The following is a 9,836-nucleotide window of genomic DNA, read 5'->3' as shown; positions in this document are numbered from 1 at the left end:
AACAAGGGACCCACTTTTGCCCTTTCCCTGCTCAAACAGGGCTGTTTGTCCATGCCAGGGTCGCTTTCTGTGAATCAAAAGCCAACTTTGGCCAAAGGATTGCACCTCCCATTGTCCTTGGGAGAACTAAACCTCCTTTTTGGGAAACAAGGGACCCACTTTTGCCCTTTCCCTGCTCAAACAGGGCTGTTTGTCCGTGCCAGGGTCGCTTTCTGTGAATCAAAAGCCAACTTTGGCAAAAAGAAATGCACCTCCCATTGTCCTTGGGAGAACTAAAACTCCTTTTTGGGAAACAAGGGACCCAGTTTTGCCCTTTCCCTGCTCAAACAGGGCTGTTTGTCCGTGCCAGGTTCGCTTTCTGTGAATCAAAAGCCAACTTTGGCAAAAAGAATTGCACCTCCCATTGTCCTTGGGAGAACTAAAACTCCTTTTTGGGAAACAAGGGACCCACTTTTGCCCTTTCCCTGCTCAATCAGGGCTGTTTGTCCGTGCCAGGGTCGCTTTCTGTGAATCAAAAGCCAACTTTGGCAAAAAGAATTGCACCTCCCATTGTCCTTGGGAGAACTAAATCTCCTTTTTGGGAAACAAGGGACCCACTTTTGCCCTTTCACTGCTCAAACAGGGCTGTTTGTCCGTGCCAGGGTCGCTTTCTGTGAATCAAAAGCCAACTTTGGCCAAAGGATTGCACCTCCCATTGTCCTTGGGAGAACTAAAACTCCTTTTTGGGAAACAAGGGACCCACTTTTTCCCTTTCCCTGCTCAAACAGGGCTGTTTGTCCGTGCCAGGGTCGATTTCTGTGAATAAAAAGCCAACTTTGGCAAAAGGATTGCACCTCCCATTGTCCTTGGGAGAACTAAAACTCCTTTTTGGGAAACAAGGGACCCACTTTTTCCCTTTCCCTGCTCAAACAGGGCTGTTTGTCCGTGCCAGGGTCGCTTTCTGTGAATCAAAAGCCAACTTTGGCCAAAGGATTGCACCTCCCATTGTCCTTGGGAGAACTAAACCTCCTTTTTGGGAAACAAGGGACCCACTTTTGCCCTTTCCCTGCTCAAACAGGGCAGTTTGTCCGTGCCAGGGTCGCTTTCTGTGAATCAAAAGCCAACTTTGGCAAAAAGAATTGCACCTCCCATTGTCCTTGGGAGAACTAAAACTCCTTTTTGGGAAACAAGGGACCCACTTTTGCCCTTTCCCTGCTCAATCAGGGCTGTTTGTCCGTGCCAGGGTCGCTTTCTGTGAATCAAAAGCCAACTTTGGCAAAAAGAATTGCACCTCCCATTGTCCTTGGGAGAACTAAATCTCCTTTTTGGGAAACAAGGGACCCACTTTTGCCCTTTCACTGCTCAAACAGGGCTGTTTGTCCGTGCCAGGGTCGCTTTCTGTGAATCAAAAGCCAACTTTGGCCAAAGGATTGCACCTCCCATTGTCCTTGGGAGAACTAAAACTCCTTTTTGGGAAACAAGGGACCCACTTTTGCCCTTTCCCTGCTCAATCAGGGCTGTTTGTCCGTGCCAGGGTCGCTTTCTGTGAATCAAAAGCCAACTTTGGCAAAAAGAATTGCACCTCCCATTGTCCTTTGGAGAACTAAATCTCCTTTTTGGGAAACAAGGGACCCACTTTTGCCCTTTCACTGCTCAAACAGGGCTGTTTGTCCGTGCCAGGGTCGCTTTCTGTGAATCAAAAGCCAACTTTGGCAAAAGGATTGCACCTCCCATTGTCCTTGGGAGAACTAAAACTCCTTTTTGGGAAACAAGGGACCCACTTTTGCCCTTTACCTGCTCAAACAGGGCTGTTTGTCCGTGCCAGGGTCGCTTTCTGTGAATCAAAAGCCAACTTTGGCAAAAAGAATTGCACCTCCCATTGTCCTTGGGAGAACTAAAACTCCTTTTTGGGAAACAAGGGACCCACTTTTGCCCTTTCACTGCTCAAACAGGGCTGTTTGTCCGTGCCAGGGTCGCTTTCTGTGAATCAAAAGCCAACTTTGGCCAAAGGATTGCACCTCCCATTGTCCTTGGGAGAACTAAAACTCCTTTTTGGGAAACAAGGGACCCACTTTTGCCCTTTCCCTGCTCAATCAGGGCTGTTTGTCCGTGCCAGGGTCGCTTTCTGTGAATCAAAAGCCAACTTTGGCCAAAGGATTGCACCTCCCATACTCCTTTGCAGAACTGGAAAGTACAGGTAGCCCCTTGTAAACGAATAAAAATAAATGAAACAGAAATAGACGGTTTGGCGGCAGTTAATAGACCCTAAACAGAACACGTTGCCAATCAAGAAACAAGAAATATTTTCCACCAATTACACAACATCTTTACATCACCCCATCTGTCTCCTGAAAACACTCCCGTTATCATGAAGCGTACAGCAGTACGCGGGTCTGGGGGAGCAAGTCCTGCTAGTGGTAAAGCCACAGCCAGGACACTGTGGGGGGCCAAAAAAGTAAGGTTGGGTCCCATCCGTCTGGAACGCCGAACTATGGGAGTGGGTGGACTTGATGAAGAAGCCGGCTGTTCGAATGCAGAAAGTTCTCAGCCCTCCACACAGAGCCAGTTGTCTTATGGAGCTGAGAGCACAGGACGATCAATGGAACATACAGGTGTAGCCGTCCTGGAACTACAGGTGGTGGATAGTGAGGATATTGATAACCCCACCCCTCCACCCGCTACTGACAGTGAGGAGGAGGTAGAGGAGGTTGTACCATCAAACCAAAAACTTTCTGTAGCTGCCGAAAGGGTGCCCACGACTCCTATCTCTGGGGCCGTCGCCACAGTGGCTGTGGGGAGGCCAAGGTCATATATTTGGGACCATTTCCATGTCCACTCTCAGTGTGCTACTTTGGCAGTTTGTAGACACTGTGGGGCAAATATCAGCAGAGGCAGAGACATGAGACATCTTGCGACCTCGGGGTTGAGCTCTCACATGAAGCGACACCATCCCTCCATTTCGGTTGGAGGGGGAACTGCAAGCCCTTCCAGTGGCAGCCTTAGCACACAAAGTTCTCCTGGTGAAGATGGTGGAAGGCAGACACAGTCCACCTTGGAGGATTGGGCCATTCCATTACCCAGAAAGAAAACGGGGGAAACATTACTCACACCCCAGCAGATAACCCAAACTGTGGGAGAGATGATTGCCCTTGATCACCATCCCTTCCGCCTGGTTGAACAAGAAGGCTTCGTACGCCTTATGAAACGGCTGCGCCCCCGATACAAAATCCCCTCCCGTCACACCTTTTCCAGAAAAGTAATTCCCGGCTTGTATGAGGGCTGTAAGGAACGCATTTCCCAGATGTTGCGTAGCGCCATGGGAGGACACATCCATTTTACCTCTGACATTTGGTCAAGCTTGGGAGGAGGCCATTCCTACCTCTCTCTCATGGCACATTGGTGGGAGAAGGAAGGCAGTATGGATACATCCCATCGTTGGGCACTCCTCGCGTTGGAGGTAGTTGATCGTGATCACAAGGCAGAGACCATCTGCAGCTATATGGAAAACATTATGGGGGAGTGGATGCAGTATAGGCCAGAAGAAATGAGGAGGGGCTTTATGGTGACTGACGCTGGGAAAAATATGATCAAAGCGGTTGAAAGTGCCGGGTTTCAGAATGTGTCCTGCATGGCCCACATGCTTCACAATACCGTCAAGGAAGGTTTAAAGAGCCCGGAAGAGCAGCCAGCCAGCAACGCAAACATCGCCCTGCTGATCGAGCGCTGTAGAAAGATCGCGGGCTACTTCCACAGGAGCATCAAGGCAGCCCGGCAGCTGAGAGAGAGGCAGAGCCTTGAAGGCCTCCCGCAGCACAAGCTGCTCCAGGACGTCTCAACTCGGTGGAATTCAACCTTTAAAATGCTTGAACGCATGGTCGAGCAGCAGAAGGCGGTACACGGCATCTCCCTCACATTGGTTGCGCCAGTTAGCAAACTTGTTCCAAATAAGCAAGAGTGGGACACCATCTCCCAGCTAGTAGACATACTAAAGCCATTCAAACATGCCACAGAGACCCTTTTGGACTCAAAAGCCCTTCTTAGCCAGGCAGTGCCCATGGTCTTGAGGCTAAGGAGGCACCTAGAAAGGCTTGGGGCCGGTCGAACACTGGACTCCCTGGCTGGACCGCTGACACCGCCGGCCCAGGAGGTGGTGAGGAGGTTGTCCTTTGCTGTACGGAAACGCCTTGAGCCACTTCTTTCCAGCAAGGTCCATATGCTGGCGGCCTTGTGTGATCCCCGGCTAAAGTACAACGTCTGCCCAAAAGACTTTACCGTGTGGAAGGCCCAACTAGTTAACCTTGTAAGGGAGGTCTTTGCTGCCAGGGTGGAGGAAACGGGCACAGCGGCCCCTCTTCCGGAAATGCCTGTCACCCCCAGCACTAACGCTAGTGGCGAGACTGAAAGTCCCGGGGAGCCGGTAGGGGTTTGCCGTAGGGATACGGATCTCCAGCAGCGACCAGGAAATGTTTTTTTTGCAGAGACGGTGGCCATACTAGCCTGCTCTGAAGAATCCTCTTTGCTGGCTTCTGCTCAAAAGGTAGACTCGGCCGAATGCTCAGTCAACAGGTACTTTGAGGAGCCTCCTGAGATAATATATTGTGATCCATTGGCCTATTGGGCTTCACGCGAACACATGTGGCCGGATCTGTCACACGTAGCCCGCCAGTTCCTCAGCTGTCCTCCCACGAGCGTGCAGAGTGAAAGGGTCTTCAGCCTAGCGGGAGATGTAGTCACGCCCCACCGCAGCTTGCTGGACCCGCAAACAGTTGACAAACTGGTTTTCCTGAAGGCCAACCTTCCCGTGTTGAATTTCCCAGATTTGGATTTTGACACCGACGGCTCACAGAGCAATAGTTCTCCTTTAATCAGCTATGCTTCAGAGTAACTTTGGCTAATTTTGTGGGTGGCCGGGGGGGGGGGGGGGTTGCCCCTTTGGACTCTGTCCAAAAACTCTCTCCTCTAACCTACAATGCTTTCCTCTCTCTTTTCCCTTCCTTTCTCGTCTTTATCATCACTCACCGTTGCCCACTGTTGTTTTTGGGTTCATCAATCACAAGGGGCCGTTTCCCGAATCATTGAATCATGGAATCATAGAAAAGTAGAGTTGAAATAGAACTCATGGGCCATCGAGTTCTCCCCCAACAAAAACGCAGGAAGTTTCATTCAAAGCATCCCCGACAGATGGCCATCGAGCCTATGCTTAAAAGCTTCAAAAGAAGGAGCCCCCAACACAGTCCGGGGGAGACAGTTCCACTCCCGAACAGCCATCACAGTCAGGAAGTTCTTCCTGATGTTCAGGTGGAATCTCCATTCCTGTTGTTGGAACCCACTGCTCCGTCCCATTGTCTTCAGGGCAGCAGAAAATAAGCTTGCTCCCTCCTCCCTATGACTTCCCCTCACATATTTGTACATTGCTAACATGTCTCCTCTCAGCCTTCTCTTCTGCATGCTAAACAATGATGGCCAGCTAATAAAGCCTCTCCTCATACTGCTTGTTCTCCAGACCCTTATTCATTTTAGTCACACTCCTCTAGACACTTTCAAGCTTGCCCGCAACTCCATTTATCTGCGGTGCCCAAAGTAGGACACATTATTCCAGGTGTGGTCTGACCACAGCAGAGTAGAGGGGGAACAGGACTGCCTTGGATCTAGACGCTATTCCCCTGTTGATGCATGCCTAAAGCCCATTGGATATTTGCTCTGCCGCAAACCCTAGTAGGCTCATTGTTATGTTGTTGTCCACGAGGACTCACAGACGGTTTTCTCACACACTGCTGTCAAGCTAGGCGTCCCAAAAAATGTCGCTTGGATTTCCATTATCTTTACCGAAGTGAAGTTGCTTTCATTTGTCCCTGTTGAACTTAATAAAGTTACTTTTGGCCCATCTCTGTAGTCTGAAGTTACAAAACTTTTTCTCTCCTGTAATACTGACGCTCTAGAGGTAGAAGGATTTTCTGTGGGAATTAGTCCATAAAATCCAAGGTAGGATATGCTTCCTCTTAGGGTTCAGTACGGATTTCATTCAATTCACTATGTTTCTTTTTTTTGGTCAAAAATTATTTCCCTCATGAGCCAGGACTGTTTGGTCTTCTCCAGATCCTAGGAGTTCCTGTACAGAAAGAGCACAGTTATATTTGATGAGGATACTTCGGATAATCATTTTAGGTGAAGGAATACGCCAGACTCACACTTTTCAGAGATATCTGTCCATCTGAACCTTTGAGGATGTGTTTTGCCACAGGGATTAATACAACACCTCGACTTTGGCCAGCACTTCTCTAAAGTTTCATCTTTCACTTTCCCATCGGCTTGAGCGGGTGTGGTCGACGCAGTGGCCGCGGGACGCCCGCCTTTGGTTGCCCTTTCCCTCTGGCCGCGCATGCGGACGGTGGCGTTTGCCCGTCAGGGCGTGTGCCTTTGCGGCTGCTAGTGACCTCTGGGCGCAGGTTCCGTCGAGTGTGAACCGCATTTTGCTGGCTTGTTGGTATAACTCAGAGGGTCGAATCATCAAAGACAGTGGAACACCTTCAAATTTGGACAAATTACTCCAAATGTAAACCTTGTGTCCCATCACCCTGAAAGGCTGTGATTGACGCTGTTGCTGCGGAACGGCCGCCTTTGGTTGTTCTTGCCCTCTGGCCGCGCATGCGGACGGTGGCGTTTGCCCGTCAGGGCGTGTGCCTTTGCGGCTGCTAGTGACCTCTGGGCGCAGGTTCTGTGGCGTGGGAACTTCAATTTGCTGGTTTGTTGGCAGGGACGATAGAAGAGGGTGGAATCACCGCACCGCAGAAAGCAGGACACCTCGGCCTTGTCCACCTCTTTTCGAAATTTTCTTCTTCCACTTTCCCATCGCCTTTAAAGGCAGTGTACTCGACGCTGTGGCCGCGGGACGGCCGCCTTTTGGTCCCCCCGCACTCTTGCCGCGCACGCGGACGGTGGCGTTTGCCCGTCAGGGCGTGTGCCTTTGCGGCTGCTAGTGACCTCTGGGCGCAGGTTCTCTGGCTACGGAAGTGCTTTTTGCTGCCTTGTTGGCAGCGACGATAGAAGAGGGTGGAATCACCGCACTGCAGAAAGCGGGACACCTCGGCCTTGTCCACCACTTTTCAAAATTTTCTTCTTCCACTGTCCCATCACCTTGAGAGGCGGTTGTCGACGCTGTTGCCGAGGGACGGACGCCTTAGGGTCCCCTCGCCCTCTGTCCACGCCCGAGGACGGTGCCCTTTGCCTGTCAGGGCGTGTGCCTTTGCGGCTGCTAGTGACCTCTGGGCGCAGGTTCTCTTTGTTGGTAGGACGATAGAAGAGGGTGGAATCACACCACAGAAAGTCTTACACTCAGAAATAAGACTTGTAGTCTTCTACGATCTATGGAGAACTCTCGGACGGATTCAGAAAAGAATTTCCTGTTGGACATCAACGGCGTCATTTCCTTCAAGTCCATGCCATCCTGATGCTATGCCTGTAATTTCACTACCTCCTTGAATCGGACGGGCAATAAAACATGGAGGATGGACCAGTTGGATCTTCTTACACTCCCAGGCACTGTCTTGTTTTTCAAAAAGCAATTCTTTTCAAAAGTGCCATTTTTCCCACGCTCTGCCTTCCTTACGGTCAAGCTCTCCGTTTTCTGTTCCCAGCATGTCAACTAACACTTTCCGTGGGACAGACTATGTGACTTGGAATTCCCAAAAAACCCAGCACATTCCATTTATTATCCTCCTAGCAGTTTAAGGCTTTGAAGAGAGTATTCAACATGGCCGACGATGGTGTGACCCCTTTCAGCAGCTTGCCGAGTGACCTATCTGAGAATACTCTTCCTCGAGGCCAAACTCCCGGTCCTGGAATATCAAGAAATACCTTTGAAACGAGGAGGACTCTCAGAGAGTATATAAAACGATCAATGTTAAATGAATACAAAATTTAATATTTCCCGCCAACATCTCCCTGCGTGGACTCGGTGCAGATTATTTGGGGCAGCGGCCCAGGCAACATGAGTACAAAATGAAAAAACATCATTTAGAATCAATTTCTTTTCAATGAAAGTAATAAAATAATTTTATGTCTTGACATCATAAAATATTACGGTAATTGCAAAAATGTCTGCTGTGCTAAAGTATCAGGTGCACTTTTCCAACACTTTTGCTGAAGCAGTCCAGGACAATTTTTTGCGTTTGGTATTCGAAAATGAGGACTGTTTTTTGACGGATGATACAAAAGGCGGTTTACAAGCCAAATTTTTTAACACAGCCATCATTAAAGGTGGGACACCCTGGCCGAAGCCTCTTGTGGTTTAGGATAAGGAAAACATTTTATTTATCTCCCACCCCTTTACAATGCTTTTAAAATATGGGATAAGTGAAATCCCACAATGGCAGGGATAAACCTTTTTTTAATGGATCCCAGCCATTGCCTGACACAAGTTTAATCTCTATGCGTGTGTCTGAGAGGATAAGACACAGAAGGTATGTGATGCTAATCTTCCGCAGACCCATAAGTAGAGAAAAAAACCTCTCAGAAACTCTGTATGGCTGTTGAAAGCAATGAGTTATGTCTTCATGGTTTCTTTTGTCTCCACAGTTGTGCTATGTTTTAGTTCTTTGGATTCATTTCTACTCCATAAAGACAATATCTTTCATTATTTTACATCCACAACTTTACTGAAAATGTAAACAGAAGTCATTTCCCTATTTCCAGATCAGCTGCTAGAGAACTTTAATAACACCAGACACACACACAAGTCTTCCCTCTAGTTCAATGCCATAGAAACATTAACCTTACATCAGAGCCGTAAAACCTTCCAGTTCCAAAAAGCCTTCGCGGACTATGGGGTGGATCGCTGCCAGATGAAGAATTGGTTTCCAGGCCAAGAGTATTTCGCACTTTATTGATTTTTAACTCTCAAACTACCTCATCTATGTGGAAGTATTCAGCCCTCGGCCACAGAGCCGTGTTTTTACACCTCTGTTTTTTAAGCAGGTAATGCTGTATGCTGACTGTGACAGCTTTTTTATTTTATGTGTTATTGATGCAACATTTCCTTTAATAAATATAAAATTTGGGGGTTTAATTGTTCACATTGTATTGTTGACGGGCACGCCCCATGGAAGCCGCTCAGAGTCCCTCCGGGAAGATGGGGCGGGTAATAACAAGTAAGATCTTACTGTGGTTATTATTACAATCATTATTGATGTGATGTTGGCCACGACTACCCTGTGGACTGCCAGCTAGCTTGTGTCCACCCGGTAAGGGTGCGGCCAGGGCCGCTGACGGTTTGCTGTCAGGGAGTGTGCCTTTGTGGCGGCTACAGACTTTGTTGCTATGGTCTGGTTGACACATTAGTCAGTGGGGCTTGGGCCCACATTTCACTAGCAGACGTGAAGAATACACGCCCTTCCCCTTGGGTGGTGAGGTGGCGGCGTGGGGCCGGCCAACGGTGGCCGGCCCCCCTGGGCAGTGGGGCTTGGGCCCACATTTCACTAGCAGACGTGAAGAATACACGCCCTTCCCCTTGGGTGGTGAGGAGGTGGCGTGGGGCCGGCCAACGGTGGCCGGCCCCCCTGGGCAGTGGGGCTTGGGCCCACATTTCTCTAGCAGACGTGAAGAATACACGCCCTTCCCCTTGGGTGGTGGGGAGGTGGCGTGGGGCCGGCCAACGGTGGCCGGCCCCCCTGGGCAGTGGGGCTTGGGCCCACATTTCACTAGCAGACGTGAAGAATACACGCCCTTCCCCTTGGGTGGTGGGGAGGTGGCGTGGGGCCGGCCAACGGTGGCCGGCCCCCCTGGGCAGTGGGGCTTGGGCCCACAGTTCACTAGCAGACGTGAATACACGCCCTTCCCCATGTGGGTTCTGTGGTGTGGGC

The sequence above is a fragment of the Anolis carolinensis genome, chromosome 4, assembly GCF_035594765.1.
Source record: "Anolis carolinensis isolate JA03-04 chromosome 4, rAnoCar3.1.pri, whole genome shotgun sequence".
NCBI classification, from domain to species: Eukaryota; Metazoa; Chordata; class Lepidosauria; order Squamata; family Dactyloidae; genus Anolis; species Anolis carolinensis.
Note: the sequence above shows the minus strand (reverse complement) of the source record.